The following is an 18,413-nucleotide window of genomic DNA, read 5'->3' on the forward strand; positions in this document are numbered from 1 at the left end:
TCAAAGACGACCCTGACGTTAGGAAACGTGGCTTGTGTAAATCTCATACCAATGTGGAAAATCTAATATCGGACAGACATGCCGAAGCGTGCAAGAACGTCGCATCGAACACCATCATTATACACGCTTGGGGCAACCTCACAAATCAGCAGTAGCGGAGCACTGCCTGGACACGGGACATCGTATGCTTTACGAACAGACGGAATTTTATCCCCAGCGTCATCTTTCTGGGACTGTGTAGTTAAGGAGGCCATACATATACGTACGGCGGACAATCTTATCAACAGGGACGCAGGTTTTCAACTAAGCGCCACCTGGAATTCAACACTGGCTGCCATTAAATCAAAACAGGGAAAACAAGAACTTCCGATTCATCACGCGATGCAACACGCTACTGAGATTTAGTTCAGCCTTTAACCGCAGGAGCGTCCGACAGCACAGTGATTGAAATTTCCTGACAGATTAAAACTGTGTTCCGGACCGAGACTCGAACTCGGGACCTTTGCCTTTCGTGGGCAATTGCTCTACCATTTTTTTTTTCTGCCGTGTCGTCCTCTGCCTTGAGGCGTCATGCGGTTCTGGTTTAGCGGACGGTCAAATAGCTCCTTAATTGGCTCATGAGGCTGAGCTCACCCCGTACCAGTCCTCCCACCGAAGAAAAGTCGTTGGCAGTGCAAGGAATCGAACTCGGATCCTCCTCATGGTAGTCATCTACGCTAACCATTTCTTTCTTTTTTAATTTTTTTCTTTTAAGTTATTTTTTTTAAACCCGCTATCCATCTTTTTTTTAATTCTGTCCTGCTGACCACTTTTATTTTTAATAAAAGGAACGCGGTTCCTCCGCTTTATGGTCCAACAACGCGACCACTGTTTTTTTTTGTGTGGAACAGGAAGGCAGGGTAAACAAACAATCTTTATTCCTACAATTGCGCAGTCCTAGGGATAAGAAAAGTATCGAGACAGCAAAAACAATTTGGAAAAAAATGTACTTTTTTTTAACAAGAATAAAGTAAATGACAATCCTAGCCACAGGCGGGAGTGAAAACGAAGTTACCATCTGCAACACCTTTAAAAATGTTCCAAAAATGTTGGCTTGCGAGAGTATTCGCGCGTTTTTATTCTGAGGGAGAAGGAACAGTAGCAGTGGAGATGAGACGGATAAGTAATAAATATTGGAAGATGGAAGACAGCGATTACGGCACAGGGCACAGAAAGACCGAAGGAGACCACTGCAGTGTGGAAGAAGAAGAGGGACACAGTGGCAATGGAAGATAGTTGATAGTGATAGAACAGTGCTAGGAAGAGAGTGAAGGAGTGCCAGTGGGAGAGGAATGAAGAGAACGAGAAAGTGGGACTGTTGTGAGAGACAGTGATAATGAGAGACAACACCTACGACAATGACAAAGAGGGAGAGAGATAGATAGTGACAGTGAGAAGGTACATCAGCAGTAGGCAGGAATGAGTGAGACAACAGCAGTGAGAGGGAGGAAGAGGGAGATAGTGAGGAAAGAGGAGACATTACTAGCAGGACAGAACGAAGGAGACTATGACTCTGAGACATGAGACAGTGACACTTCTACAGAAAGAGATAATGACAATGAGTTAAACTAAATGAGTCAGTGAGACTGGGCAAGCAGGAGTGGATGGATATTAGCGACTTTTATTATTATTATTCTCGTGTCAGGAACATACATGTACATGTGCATACATTTTACACAGTTATGATTAAATTAGTTTTGACCAAAACTTGGCCACCTCCAACGCATTTTCTATGGCGTGTTAAGGGTCATCTTCTGTACACAATCGACACCGAAGCATGTGCCGGACTGTCTGTTCTTCTCCACAATCACACCGAATATCATTTGAATCAGTGTATCCCTATTTTGACAGGTTAAGTTTTGATCTTCTAACTCTGAATCTCATCTATTCATGGACTTCCACGTTGTCCATTCCCTGTCATGGCCTGGAGGTAAAGCTTCAACAGCTCTTTTCCAACCAGGGGGAAGATAGGTCGTAGCCTTCCATAGCTGTAACCTAGCTTTTTCAGCAGTGGTTCTAAGCTCCTTTGATGTCTTAATGAAAGTCTTCCTCCTTCAGTCTTTGCGGTTGCGGGTCATGCCCATGCAGAGGACGAGTAATTTCCTGTTCCACTGCCTTTCTTTCCTTGTTTGCAGCTATCTCTCTTTAAACAAGTGTTGGAGCAATTCCTGCGAGGTGGTAAAGCCATTCGACTGGAGTGGATTTCAAGCAACCTGTTATAATTCTGCAGGTTTCGTTGAGAGCTACTTCCACCTGTCTGGCATGAGTAGAATTATACCAAACAGGACAGGCATACTCTGCCCCAGGAAAACAGAGTGCCAGTGCAGATGTTCGGAATGTTTCATGTTGACTGCCCACTGTGATCCGGCCAATTTCCGTAGGAGATTGTTCCTGGTGGAGACTTTCGACTTGCATTTCATGCAGAGCTTTTTTAAAGTGAGAGATCTATCAAGTGTCACTTCTAGGTATTTTCGAGTCTCGTAGTGTTCCAGTTCAACCTCCGACCATACTATTTTCAACTTGCGAGTGGCTTGTTTCTCAAATGAAAAGCACACACCTCGGTCTTCGAAGGGCATGATTTTAAGCAGGTTTGTGTTGTAGTATCTGTATTCAAAATCTGTGTTCTGGGGGGGGGGGGGGGGGTAGAGCAAGGTCGACAGTATATAGGAAGCTCCTGGTGTTTGGGCCTATAAGTTAATCGTTCGTGTATACAGGGTGTCCCAGCTATCTTGTCCACCCAAAATATCTCTGGAACAATAACAGCTATTGGAAAACGACTTTCACCGCTATCAATGTAGGGCTGGGGCCCATGAATGTACATATTTGGAAACATTCTAAAACGAAAGCATATGTGTTTTTTAACACAAACTTATGTTTTTTTAAATGGACCTCCTATATTTTTTCTCCAGTAATCCATAGCATGACAAAGCACATACACAATGGCGTTGATCGCGTCGCAATATTCCCATTACATCCCGAGATATTGAGACGCGAAGTTGACGCTTGAAACACCCAACATGCGCTGGTAGCGCACGTCCTGAGGCTCAGGCATGAACCCCATGCTGCCCGTAACCGCGATGTGATTGACATGTGTAATCACACCTCCATACTTATAAAGAGGTCCGAAATGAATAATACGGTCTGCTGCCATAAACTTTCATAAGCACATAATGGTTTCCCTCTTGCACGTTTAGCCAGGCGGGGTGGCCGAGCGGTTCTAGCCGCTACAGTCTGTAACCGCGCGGCCGCTGCGGTCGCAGGTTTGAATCCTGCCTCGGGCATGGATGTGTGTGATGTCCTTAGGTTAGTTAGGTTTAAGTAGTTCTAAGTTCTAGGGGACTGATGACCACAGCAGTTAAGTCCCATAGTGCTCAGAGCCATTTGAACCAATCTTGCACGTTTTACGTATCTACGTACACAATATGAACCAGTACCGATCGGTGTACACCCGTCAGGTTGTCTTATTTATCCTGCACACCCAAAATCAGGTTTATCTAATGCGTTATATGACCCATTGTGCCTGTCGCGCAGGGCCTGGCTCTACCTAGTCAAGTGTCCAACGTAGTTCCCACTACTGCCACAGTAACCACTTCGCCTTGTTTATGATTTGCGACCCATGCAAACTCCTGTACTCCACCACCCTCCGAGCATTCCATTTGTTGTTGCTTTGGCGTGCAGTACACCGCTTGCCAGTGTAGTCGTGCATCAGAGTAATCTAGTGACGGCACGGAAGTAGTACACATTGTGAATAAACGTTGTGTTGTGGAACTTATACTGTACAGTATAATGTACACACATGAAGATATGGTAGAAATGCTGCTGATCTATGGAGAATGTACGTTGACGGGAAATACGTTATGAGATTGCTTGTTTGTTGATAGTACTGTTAGCGAGCATTATGATTATTAAGTTAATATGTCTGTTTTCTACCCTACTCTACATACCTGTACTGTACCCTGTTGTAGGTGGACGAAATGTTGTTCAGGAGGAACGACTGTACAGAAGACGATTCCCTGACAAGCCATCGCCTTCGCGCCGGATGTTTGGTCGTCTCACATCTCGTCTACGTGAAACGGGAAGCTTAAATCCAAGACCTCGACATCGTCCTAGAACACGCACAGATGAACGTGTTTAAGTTGCTGTGCTCGCTATCCTCAAATCAGCACACGTCAAATTGAACGTGAAGTTGGTGTGTCGAAATCAAGTGCACAGCGTATTCTTAAACGTCATAAATTTCATCCTTACCATGTTCATTTACACCAGGATCTTCATGGAAATGACTTCCGCAATAGGGTAACATTTTGTCGGTGGGCTCAGCAAGAACTTCTGACTAATCCAAATTTTTTTTGCAGATGATCTCTTTACCGGCGAGGCATCATTCTCCAACAAAGGAATTGTCAATATGAGGAATATGCATTATTGGTCCGCAGACAATCCAAAATGGCTCCGTCAGGTAGAGCATCAACGTCCGTGGAAAGTTAATGTTTGGTGTGGGATTATTGGAGATACCATTATCGGACATTTCTTTATAAATGGCATCCAAAAATGGCAGACAATACTCCAGATTTATACGACACAATCTTCCTGTTCTCTTGGACACCGTACCTCTGAACCGGAGAATGGTCATGTGGTATCAGCATGACGGATGCCCTGCACATAACGCCTTATGAGCACGACGACTTCTGAAACATAAGTTACCTGGTAGGTGGATTGGACGACGTGGCCAGTTAGGTGGCCTGCCCGATGTTCGGACCTTACACCGCTGGATTATTTTCTTTGGGGAGCAGTGAAGGATGCTGTTTACCAACATGAACCAACAACACCAGAGGACATGATGCAACGCATTATTGATGCTTGTACAGCCATCAAAGAGGAAACAGTAGCACGAAGTAAGGCATCCTTCAGTCCTTCATCCGCAGAGTGACCCTATGTATGCAAGCCAATGGGCATCACTTTGAGCATGAGACGTCAATGCTATGTTTAGTATGTAGTGCTGGTATCACAGTGGAAGTTTCGACAAAGGGCCATTTTACCCAGTGATGTTAAGAAACATTTGTTTGCAACAATTTGTCATTTAACGCATTAGATAAACATAACATTGATAATTATGTGATAATAAAACCAATTGGTTAAAAATGTTTACATACATCTTCTATGTCCTACCTGAACTTCCCAAATCAAAACATTTTTACCTAAACAACGGTAAAACTTTTAGTCCACTTGCTCGTTTCACTAAAACCATCAACATGAATTTTACTATTACGAGTGAATGATTAACTGTCACTTGTGCTAGATCTACAGTAAAGTAAAGTTTTAACGTTGAACGCCATTACCTTTTTAGTAACGGATTAACGATAAGCGAAGTTAACTTTGTGACTAACGTTGCGGTACACAGATATGTTACAGAACCGCATCACCCCTAGCCTATGGGATACCTGCTGGAACGTACGACGTTAATGCAGGGTGGCAGCAGACCGTATTATTCGTTTCGGAACTCTTGATAAGTATGGAAGTGTGATTACACATGTCAATCACATCGCGATTACGGGCAGCATGGGGTTCACGCCTGAGCCTCAGGACGTGCGCTACCAGCGCATGTAGGGTGTTTCAAGCGTCAACTTCGCGTCTTAATATCTCGGGATGTAATGGGAATATTGCGGTGCAATCAACGCCATTGTGTATGTGCTTTGTCTTGCTATGGATTGCTGAAGAAAAAATATAGGAGGTCCATTTAAAAAAAACATAAGTTTGTGTTAAAAAACACATATGCTTTCGTTTTAGAATGTTTCCAAATATGTACATTCATGGGCCCCAGCCCTACATTGATAGCGATGAAAGTCGTTTTCCAATAGGTGTTATTGTTCCAGAGATATTTTGGGTGGACACGATAGCTGGGACACCCTGTATATTAAACCGAACTGGAGCCAAACCACTTCCTTGCAGGAGGTCATCCTTCTGTAGTCTCCATCCACTACGCCGTCCTCGAAAGACGACGAATAACATGCGAATCTGCAGAAGGGAGGCGATGAGTCTGGTTAGACCTAAATCTTTGGTCAGAATGTAGACCATGACTAGTAGTAGCTGGTGATTGACCGTATTATACACCATTGATAATTCGACAAATGCCACTTCTGTCACCTTCCGCGCTTCAGAGCCATCTTCTATAAACTGTGTGAGATTTGGGTGCATAGATCCTAAGAAGTCAGTGCCCAGAACAACCACCTCTGGCCATAATAACGGCTTTAATACGCCAAGGCATTGAGTCAAACAGAGCTTGGATGGAGTGTACAGGTACAGCTGCCCATGCAGCTTCAACATGATACCACAGTTCGTCTAGTGTAGTGGCTGGCGTATTGTGACAAGCCAGTTGCTCGGCCACCATTGACCAGACGTTTTCAGTTGGTGAGAGATCTGGAGAATGTGCTGGCCAGGGCAGCAGTCGAACATTTCTGTATCCAGAAAGGCCCGTACAGGACCTGCAACATGCGGTCGTGCATTATCTTGCTGAAATACAGGGTTTCGCAGGGATCGAATGAAGGGTAGAGCCGCGGGTTGTAACACATCTGAAATGTAACGTCCACTGTTCAAAGTGCCGTCAATGCGAACAAGAGGTGACCGAGACGTGTAACCAATGACACCCCATACCATCACGCCGGGTGATACGTCAGTATGGCGATGACGAATACACGCTTCCAGTGTGCGTTCACCACGATGTCGCCAAACACGGATGCGACCATCATGATGCTGTAAACAGAACCTTGATTCATCCTACAAATTGACCTTTTGCCATTCGTGCATCCAGGTTCATCATTGAGTACACCATCGCAGGCGCTCCTGTCTGTGATGCAGCGTCAAAAGTAACCGCAGCCATGGTCTCCGAGCTGTTAGTCCTTGCTGCTGCAAACTTCGTCGAGCTGTTTGTGCAGATGGTTGTTGTCTTGCAAACGTCCTCATCAGGGATCGAGACGTTGCTGCACGATCCGTTACAGCCATGCGGATAAGATGCCTGTCATATCGTCTGCTAGTGTAACGAGGCCTTTGGGTTCCAGCACGGCGTACCGATTACCCTCCTGAACGCACCGATTCCATTTTCTGCTAACAGTCATTGGATCTCGACCAACGCGAGCAGCAATGTCGGGATACGATAAACCGCAATCGCTATAGGCTATAATCCGACGTTTATCAAAGTCGGAATCCTGATGGTACGCATTTCTCCTCCTGACACGAGGCATCACAACAACGTTTCACCAGGCAACGCCGGTCAACTGCTGTTTGTGTATGAGAAATCGATTGGAAACTTTCCTCATGTCAGCACGTTGTAGGTGTCGCCACGGGCTCCAACCTTGTGTGAAAGCTTTGAAAAGCTAATCATTTGCATATCACAGCATCTTCTTCCTGTCGGTTAAATTTCGCATCTGTTGCACTTCATCTTCGTGGTGTAGCAATTTTAATGGCCAGTAGTGTATTTAAATTTGCTGAGGAAGGTAGACTGAGGCAGCTGGTACCCCACTTTTCCATTAGAGAATTTTAAACAGGGGCATGTTCGCCCTTTATGTGCTCTGATAGGAGCATTTCTCCATTGGTATTTCACATTTGCACACTCATTCGCTATTCATGCAACAGCCTTCAAAGCTGCAGCGAGAAGTTGTCGACATAGTTTATTACAACTTTTTTTCCTACATTCCAAACTATTTCGACTGTAATAGAACATTATTCAAGGTGTACGATAGTAACTTTACTAGTTTTCTGAAACAATAGAGGGCACGAAACTAAACATCTTTCTCAACAAAGCAATGTCAAACTTATGGTGGGGTGTTGGATATTGTATATTCTAATAAGTTCTGAAAATTTAGAGCACAACCTTATCAACGGCACATTACGCAAGTGTGCTGCAAGCTGTTCCCTCTCTACGAAATTTGTAATAACGGCAACCATTCTAATTTCAAATGAAAATGTGCGCGGAAATCAGAAATGTGAGGGCAGAAAATGTACTCAGAAGAAAATTAAATACTGAAGGCACTGAATTGAAGGTAAATTAAACGACTTCAAAAATTTAATTTAACTTCCAGTGTCAGTTTTGTAATTAGGAGGGCTGTCTTTCCACGTACACTGTGGAGGGGGGTGGGTGGGGGAGGAATCTTTCTAAACAGAAGAAATTATGTGGTGAATTGAGTATAGAACACACTACAGAGAAAGCTGGAGGAAACCATGTTAATTTTTAATGTTATTTATTTATTTACTTTACATACTTGTTCCTTAAATAGAAGGTTAGAAGTAAGGGCGAAGAACAGCTGATGGAACGATGGGGACAAACAACGGTGCACACTTACTGCTTAACCAGTGGCATAATGGCTTAATTTTATACAACTTTTAAGAGATGTGAATAGTGTGGGGGGTAGGCAATTTTTTTTATCAACACCGCAAACCATCTCTAGGATCTGCCCACCAAGACATAACAAAATAAAACCATACAAGGCATAAGAACTCATGGCAGAGTGCTGGTTTGGGAGTGGATATAAGGGCTCAAGGTTAACCAAAAGAAAAACTGAATGTGAAACACAAAACAAATAATAACAATACGACCTACGCTCCTCATAAGATGAGGACCAGATGTATGTCACATATACAACCTTAAAAATGTCTAATTTTACACATCTTTTGAAACAGCTACCGTTATCAGTAATCCCTGTCATGCCTAAGAAATAGATAATAATTATTGACAGGAATTCATAAAAATGTTACATTTAACATTTAAATATTTATTACCAGGAAATATTGTAATTCCAAAGAAGAAGTTAATCAACTGACATTAGAAAACGTATATACACAAATGTTGAAACCCAGTTTTGCTCAAAGAGTATAATATAAAACTTAAGTTCAATAGTGCAGTCCAATACGATAGCCCCGATCTCCAAACATTTCCATAATTACACTTACAAAACCTTCCCACGAAAGAGACTTCACGTAAGTAATGTTATCAAACTATATCAGAAATTGTTTGCTCCTTTAGAGACCATTTTACATTATTACAGAAGAATCAATAGTATGACACAGATGAACATTATATTTGCATTGTCACTCTTTAGGATGTACTAGAAGGGGGGCGGGAGGCTGACCTCTAGAGAGTAATGCATGTAAGATAATGAAAAATAAACGTAATACCCCAGAAATTATAAAACATACCTTACAGTTTCCAGAAAAACTGACAGGTATTTATGTGCACATAAAAACTTACGTTCAATAAATATGCCCACAAAGAGAGATCATCATTCTCCAGTACTTCTATCCTTACAGGAAAAAATTCCAAACGTCGCCTGTGTGGCATTTCTTGATGTAGTACGTTTGTACATATTGAACTTCACGATCTAGCTCACTGGTGTACAGGGTTTACTTGGAACCAAAGATTATAATGTACCTCTTAGTAAATTGACACTACAATTGCTACCGTGTACTATCAATTTATCCCCGACAAGGTATTTTCTTTGACAGTGTCCTTGAATTTTTAGCCTAGTTTCGTCTGTCAGTGTGTTACGCGCTATCGATGTGAAGTTGATTCTTGACGAAAATGATCCTACACAATTATTATTGTGAGAAATTTTTTACGTACTATGGTGGGATTAAGAGAGCAAGTAACTATTGTTCAAATTATGGTATAATTTTGCTACAGTTTATGCCAGTAAGTGAAATACTATTTAACCTCATATTTTCCCGTAACTGTGTAGTCTCTAATGGATTCATTTATTTGTCTTAGGCTAAGCTTGACAATGGTCATCGATCGAAACTAGTATCGAATTGTGCAAAACAAATGACAGCTGAAGGTTTCACCATGAATTTTAACAAACTGTTTTCTATTCCTGCCGACGAAACACCAATTTCTTTTCTACAAGTTAATGAGACTAGCTACTCAGTAGCTACTCAATAGCTTCCAACCAATGCTGAACAACTTCTATAACAGTCGAATTTACAACTAGTTAAGTCATTAATACTCAGTGAATGATCAAACCAAATTATGACGACCAAAAATTCAAATTTCCTGCAAAAATTAACATCCAATATTTCTCCCCATCAAATGTGAAACAAATTGGGCTACCTAAGGATTTCATATCACAGCTGTAACCTTCCTCAACATACCAGTGGTCCCTGTTCGTAACTTAGGTAAAACCAGACTACCATAACACGTATAATACCGTTTGGAACCATGTAGGCTAGTAAGTGATCACCGTTAACCACACTTTCAATGGTTAATGTAGTTTTATTTGTGGACGTCTCGTCGTCAGATAGCGGCCACGTCGTCGACTGTCCCTCAGCTTATTTCTCGTACGGCAGCGCGGAGTGCGATCATCTTCGGTCTCGCACAATGTTGCGACGTAATCTCTTACTACTCATTCTTTCTGTAACATCATAAATACAAGAAATTTATAACATCTTCACACTAAGAATTACCATCCTGCTTAGCAATAAATTAATATAAAAATACCGCTTTTTCAAACTAAGGCAGTTGGAGAGAATTAGTCTCTAACGGCCTTACATTTCAAACTGCACACTGCAAAGTGTACCCGACATAGAATTTGACCTGTCTCATGGCACTTTGAAAATTCACTGTCAGTTGCTGTCACACTTTCGTAAAAAGCAGCTGCACAACGATTGAAATTCACGATATCCAGTTTTATGGAGCGATAAGATAAGTTCGTTGATTCGAAAAAAAATGGGGCCTTAAGATGGCTAAATGAATTGCAGAAACTCGTTGCTTTCAGGATAAAATAAAATATCTTAAAGTATACGTCTGTTGAGAAAGGTTATTGAATTGAAAAATATATATTTTTTTGTACAGATGACTTGACAACCACAGCTCTGGGGAGGACTTTCGAGGGGGTAGAGCAGAAATTTGTGAGGACTCCCAGAGTCTTGTTAGTACACTATCAAAATCACTCTCTTAAGCCGAATCCATCAAGGACTCAAGTAAGCATTTTCGACCTTCGATCTGGGCAAGAAAAGCGAAAACTCAATGCTTTCATGAAAAATACCACAATGTAACACACAGTTATCCAACCTATCTGTGTGCGAAGTTGAATATATCGATACCATGTAGACACCACTGTGAATAGATCCGTTATAAAGTGGAGTCTAGATACAATATTTTGCAGAAACTCGTAAATAGCAATTGAGATCAAAAGTTATCATCCTGAGAACCAACCACGTAGCATTTTACTTGTGTTTTTATATTTGTTCCATAGAAATTATAATTTCTCATTGTGTCACAGGCGATAGATGGTCGATTATCCACGTCGTGTCGTGATTGTTGTTGCAGCGAAATGTTTAGGTGCGGTTCTGTTTAGCAGGCTCAGTATTGGTTTACTAGTTTTCCAGATGTCTGTGAGTGTTCGACATAAACTCCTGTACTCCAGGGTGTCTACTTCACTGCACGTGTTGAAGGGGTCTGTCATGATGAGATGCATACCTGCTAGTTTCTCGTTGCTCGGTATCGTCCTGTTAACAGTCTTGTACAAAGTGCTGCGGACTTCTAGTGATAAAAAGCGCGCTCACAGAGAGAGACAATTTCTCGTACGATTTTTCACCGGTATTGAGGATATTATGACTCACTGGTCTTCTAGATGGATGACCCATGGCTGTGTCACATATTTTCTTTGCAGTCGTCCCTCTGGGGCTGACGACGCTCCATATGATGTCACTTTTATGCGTGTAGTGTTACTGCTTGTAGCCGAGTATAAATGGAATTTTTAAGACTTTGACCTGTATTTCTCCAACAAGTCCGCTCTTGGAGTGGCCAGGTTCTTTCCTACGATTCTGGATGTACCATGTACACTGTTCAGCCGGAACATTTTGATCACCGACCTACTATCGATATAAGAACGTCCATGTCTCAGCAAGCAACGGCCTTGCCGCAGTGGATACACCGGTTCCCGTGAGATCACCGAACGCTGCTGGGCGTGGCAGGCGCTTGGATGAGTGACCATCCAGCCGCCGTGCACTGTTGCCATTTTTCGGGGTGCACTCAGACTCGTGATGCCAATTGAGGAGCTACCCTACCGAATAGTAGGGGACTTCAGTCAAGAATACCATCTTACGATCGGGAGCCCGGTGAGCTGACCCAACGCCCCTCCTATTTTCATCCTCCTCTGAGGATGACACGGCAGTCGGATGGTCCCGGTAGGCCACTCGTGGCCTGAAGACGGAGTTCATGTGTCAGCAACTCACCTGGCGAGAAATGATTCCTAGTCAGACATATGCACGTTGCGCGTAATATCAGTGACCTTGTTCTCCATGTGTAGAATGTAGAGAAGAGCCACTATCTGTTTTAGTTTGACCGAGGGCAGATTGTGATGGCCCGGAGGTTCGACACGAGCATATCGGAGACTGCACTACTTCTCGGATGTTCGAGGAATGCTAAGGTGAAACCATGTCCAGACATTGTGGGGTTGGGCGGCCGCCACTCATTACAGATGTCGGACGTCGTAGGCTGGCCAGAGTCGTACAATGGGACAGACGGCGAACTGTGGCGGAACTGGCGTCAGACATTAACGCTGTGCAGAGTACAAGGTGTCTAAACGCACAACGCACTGAACACACATGACGATGAGCCTCCGCAGCCGACGACTCATGCAAGTACTAATGTTAACACAACTACATCGGCTAGTACAACAGAAATTGGCACTTGACCATATGTACTGGATGTTGGCACAGTGGCATTGTGTTGCTCGGCTTGATGAATCGCGACATCTTGTTCATCATGCCGGTGGGAGGGCTGGAATCCGTCGTTATCCAGAGGAAAAGCTCCTCGACACTTGTATTGAGGGACAGAGACATGCTGAAGGCGGCTCCGTTATGCCCTGAGGAACATTTACGTGGGCCTCCATGGGTCCAGTGAAGTTCGTGGAAGGCATCATGACGGCCAAGGAGTATCGTACACTGGTTTCAGACCACGTACAGCACTTCATGGCAATTAAGTTTCCCGACGGCAGTGCCATTTTTTCAACAAAATAACACGCTGTGTCACAAGGCCAGTAAAGTCGTTCGAGGAAGACAGTAGGAATTTTCCAATTGATGAGTTGGGCCTCCAACTTGCCAGATCTCAACCCGATCGGACATATCTGGGATGTGATTGAACATGGCATCAGAGCTCATCGCCCCCTCCGTGGAATTTGAAAAACTGGATGACTTGGGTGTGCAGACGTGCCAGCTATCTCCAGTGACCATCGAGGCCTCATTAATTCCATTTTATGACGCTTCACCGCCGTTATCCGTGCCTGAGATGGACATAACAGCTATTAGGCAGGTTGCCGTAATGGTCTGGGCGATCGGTGTACACGAGGTCAATGAGAAAAATAATAAGACTGTTGTTTCATGCACTGCGGTTTTTATTTTTTTCAGTCGACAATATTGTCCCGTTGAAAGCAGTTCCCTTCGGCAGCTATACACCGGCGGAGTTGTCGCTCTCAGTCTTTGAAACAAGACTGTAGAGCTTCAACCGATAGAGCATTATAATATCGGTTACAATCTTTTGAATGTACTCCAGAGTCCCAATATGACACATTTCAAGATTTTTTGAATATCTGGAAGAGCAAGAATTCACAGGGACTCAGATCAGGTGAACAGGGGAGCTGTGGAACAACAGGAATGCCTTTTTAGCTAAAAAAAAAATCCGTGATAGAAGTGGCCGTGTGAGATGAGCTGTTGTCATGTTGCAGTATTCATTTGTCTGTAATGTCCGCTCTCACTCGACTCACTCTTCTCCTGAGCCTCTCAAGAGCATGTTTGTAAAACATTTGGTTGACAGTTTGTCTTGGATGAAAAATCTTACAAGAGCACTCACAAGTTAGAAGTTTCCGTCGGTTTTTGCAGTTGAAGGTCTCTCCGAACGAGGTTCATCTTAAACGAATTCTCAGCCTTCCATAATTGATTTGTGCCAACGAAAAACTTGTGTGCTCGATTATGAATGTTCCCCTTTACCTGTTTTAACTTTTCCAAATCAGGCTCGCGGTTTTCCCAATTTTAACACAAAACTTGAAGAGATATTGTTGCTCTAAGGACAACTGTTCCATTTCCTTAAAATACAACAAAAACACAACTTCACTGACGGCGCTCACAAAAATCATGTGATGGGCGTATACGGAGCTGAAACTTGGACTGAGCGTCTGGAAGGGGGTGATCACACCAGTTCACACTAGTACAACAATTCAGTGTTGCCAGATCACTCACAATGTTGTCTGTCTTACTGCTATTCTTACACACCTCGTAGCCAGAACACAGCATTTCGACGTAAAATAGATTACACCAAGACCTTCTTCTTCTGGTTTTGAAGTACATGTGGTGTATGCAAACTTAAATATGTCTTCACCCCACAGTAACCAGGATACTGCTGGTATTGGACCCTGACCCAGTTGTCTGGTTTAGGTTCATGATATATACACATGTAATTACAAAAATCAGTAGTATCATATACATAAACAATAAATTAAGCCAATATTGCTCTAAAGCCTCTCTGGTGAGGTATGGATAGGCAATGTCAGAATTTCATTCCCACTACAGCAAGGTATTTCGGCAATAACATGAGAATTTTCGTCCACTTTTAGCACGAGCATTAAAATGCGGGATAACTGATAAAAATACCAAACAAAGTCACAAGAAACTCCGACTACTGCTCTCAGCTTTGAAATTCTACATTGTCCAACCAGTGAATTTCTGGACAGGTTTTCCCATCTTAGTAAATAACCACTTTGCCATCCTGAACAACCTAACCATGGCATATAAGAGTTTCTGTAAGTGTCCACCCTTTAGAAAAAGATAATACAATAATAATCATCGTATAGCAAATATGCAAAGACATACTCCTAGAACTGCTCAGCTCTGACATTCATTACGAGGTGTCACGTTACGGTTGTATGGGTGCATTTTGCTATGACAAATTTGTTAATACTAATTACTGTTGCGATTTATATAATTTCTTTAAATCAGTACATAAACAGTCCAGCCAAATTTATTTTGTTATAATACATACTTTAGTATTTGGCGCAGTGGTAACAGTTTTAAAACAAGAAAATTTTATTGCCTATAATACATTTAAATTTTACCGTAATTGATTTTTGATGCCATGATAGGAAAGGTGATAAGAGAGACAGAATTGTGTCAGAGTATGTGCAGTAGATCTATGATAAGATAGCGGTATGTCGTAGTCTGTTTCTTCTATAATCCCTATCCATCATGTTCCACCTCTTGTGCTGGCTTTTCATGTTCTCCCTGCAATAGAGAAATACTGAGACATTACTGAGACTTAAAATACGTCATGTTATGTATGCAATGAATCATTACAACCGCATCAGATAGTACACTTATCGCCTTTATCTGTTTCACTAATCCAAAGCTGTAGACATAAAAAAATAACAATGATAAATTCTGCTGTACACATGAAAATATGAAATTTTGTTCGGGCCTCTTAATTTTTCTGTCCACAAGTGGGATAAGTAATCAAAATAGCACTTATTGCTCGCACGCTAAAAACGATACCTAAATACAACGAACATAGCAGTCATCTTTCCAATGAATATGAGCGATATGGAAATGAGCAAGAGAGCGCAGTTTGTATCCTTATTATAGTATTCTAGGCTTTAAAGACAAAGTGAACAACAACTTCATTCTTTGTTTGGGTTCTGAAACAACATAGTTTAGTACGTAGTGACATTTAAATCCGTCATAGGCGTAGGTCTGGAAGTGCAGCTAGGTTAAAGATTTCATTTTTGTGTACGATTTGTATAATAGTCGAGGTGTTTAAAAAGAGTTCCGGAAGTATATATTCTGTGAGTCACATCAGGAGAATGTTAGAAACTTTTGGGAAATTTGAATTCAAGACAAATAATACATAAGATATTAGTGAGCAGCAGTCTAAATACTCAATACAATAAGTCACCATATATTTCGAGCTTTAGCTATGGCGGAATAATCTCTTTTCTAAGAACTTGTCGTAGGTGTAACTAAATACTATAATTAAATTATTGGGAGTGGATAGCTGCTTTTCGCATTGACTGACAGATGTATTTCTGAAAAAGTTCAAAAACGCACTGTGTGGGTATACATCTAAAGAACTTATCATGATGTCTATGTTTCCTCCCGTTTTATAGTTGCTTCCATAGTACTATTATTATTAATGGGAGTAGCTCACTAATGCTAGCGGTCATTTTAGTGCCATGTTCTACAGTATCCGAACGATCAGAAGTTTCACACCTTGTTCGAAAGCATCTATAAAATCTTAATTTTTTTCTGTCCTTTCCAAAAGCATTCGAACGAGTTCAGTTTTATTTGCCATATTCAAAATTAGCTGAATGGTATGATTTTGACCCATTCCCAAAAGTATCCGAACAATGTGGATTTTGCATCATGATAAAAATTTACCTTTGTGGTTTAACATAAAGCATTTTCAGGTGTAAAATTATTTTGCTTCATCATCAGCAACACACACACACACACACACACACACGTACGCACACACACACACACACACACACACACACACACACACACACACGTACGCACACACACACACACACACACACACACACACACACATATCTGAATATTGCAAAACTGGGAAGTACTTAACAATCTGAATTTCAAAAATATATGACTGCTCTGAATATTGTTCCATGTTCAAAACTACCCATCTGATTAGTGTATTATCCCAAGTTCAAAAATATGAAATGATATTGACAGTACTAGAGTATTTCCATCTGCAACAAAAAACTTCTCAAGATCTGCATTAACTGGCAGCATGTTGGTCAATATATTCCAAAAATAAGAAATGTGTCAATTAATAAACATACCATCTCATTTGAGCGTGTACAGTACGAAATAAAACGTTCTGGGTATAACTTACAACATTTCCAATGTCAAAAATCAGTAAGCACCATAAAGTCTACCCTCTCTGTTTTACACCTTTCTGCAAAAACGTTTATGTCAGTACATCTGTAAATTTCATCTCTCTCTTACATGTGACAAAAAATTTAACTGCTAAATAATACCAAGATGTAATCGTAAGACACCAAATAGAAACTTTTATGTGCAACATAAACAAAGTGATAGATAAGGTGGAACATAGGGAACAAAGTCTGTTCTTTGTTAAATAGTCTTTAAAATGTACGAAACTATGTAAAGGGTATTGGCACTTTGAGTGTTGACCTACTTGAGACAAGGTACTCATGGTACAGAAACCAAACGACGAGCACCTGATTTTTTAGAAGTTTGCCAGTAATGCATCAACTAACCATCATGTCCTATACTGAATAAATATAGCAGATGATATTGATGGTCTCATATTGCTTTTTATATATTTTATCTAGACTTACTTGATGGTGACTACAGTAAACGAATTTTTGACATACGCTGCAAGATTTCCTGATTCAAAGTATGTTGCTATGGCTCTCTAAATTACTAAATCATACTAAAATCGGATCATATTGCTCCAAAATATGAGATGTAAGCAAATAACATAGCCAAAGACGAACTGACAAAGCACCATTGCAGGCAGTGTAACACCCCACCATCGATAAAGCAATGATGAGCGCCTTTTATGAACCTTTAACTGATTTCTATGATACATTTTGTTTCAATAAATGAATGATTGTTTTATTTCTCCCTCGTTGCCATCAAGGAGACACACTTCTGTTTTAGCTGTGGTTATGACCACAAGCCCTTTTCCCATTGCAGGTAAAATAGCCATTTTGTAATGTCTAACATTTACATACTTATCTTAAAATATATGTAAGTGAATTCAGTTAGTAGTTCTAATAATTTAATTAACTTTAGTCATCACCACATTAAATAATTATCCATGTTTCTCATTACAGATGTAGATTGTCTGTCAGACTGTCACTATACACCGATAACAAAAGGATGCATTTGGCCAGCAGAAATTGTCAGTGCTGTTAGTGTAAATTGCACAACCAGAATATCTAAGAACATCGTCTTCTTAAACGTTTAGTTCAGGGATCTGTATGTGCGACGCCTTCAAATTATTCTGTAATTATTTCAGTTGTAAACAACACGGTCACAGGATTCCTTTGTTGAACACGCAATGACACAATTGCTAACATTCTCCAATAACATTATAGGTTTTCCGGCCAGTCCCATGCACCTACGCCATTCCATAAGTAAGATCTTTCTTAATACCTCATCATTCGATCTGAGCTACATTTTATTACAATCACTAATTCTGAAGTCAGTATCCAGCTCCTAAACCTACCACGGGATAGTCAGGTATAAATCATAGCCCTGTTTTCATGTCATCCATTCTTAATAAAGGAACAGATATAAACTGATTTCAAAGCCGCAGATGATCTTATGGAAGGGAGGTTGTCAGAAAGAAT

General features: G+C 41.4%; 1 protein-coding gene across 2 annotated transcripts in view; it reads right to left on the minus strand.

The window, feature by feature from the left end:
* The window catches only part of LOC124605855, a 118,798-nt gene that overhangs the window by 83,936 nt on the left and 16,449 nt on the right, over positions 1 to 18,413 (minus strand). Inside the window, exons 2-3 of one of the 2 annotated variants that reach the window (XR_006978685.1) lie at positions 15,129 to 15,294; positions 8,921 to 10,430 (exon numbers count right to left, since the gene is read on the minus strand). The exons of the other annotated variant lie outside the window; for it this stretch is intronic. The gene's annotated coding sequence lies outside the window, so the exon portion shown is untranslated. Of the gene's footprint in view, positions 1 to 8,920; positions 10,431 to 15,128; positions 15,295 to 18,413 lie in introns of those variants that run through there. 2 annotated transcript variants of the gene reach the window in all.

This window comes from Schistocerca americana, chromosome 3, assembly GCF_021461395.2.
Source record: "Schistocerca americana isolate TAMUIC-IGC-003095 chromosome 3, iqSchAmer2.1, whole genome shotgun sequence".
Taxonomy (NCBI): Eukaryota; Metazoa; Arthropoda; class Insecta; order Orthoptera; family Acrididae; genus Schistocerca; species Schistocerca americana.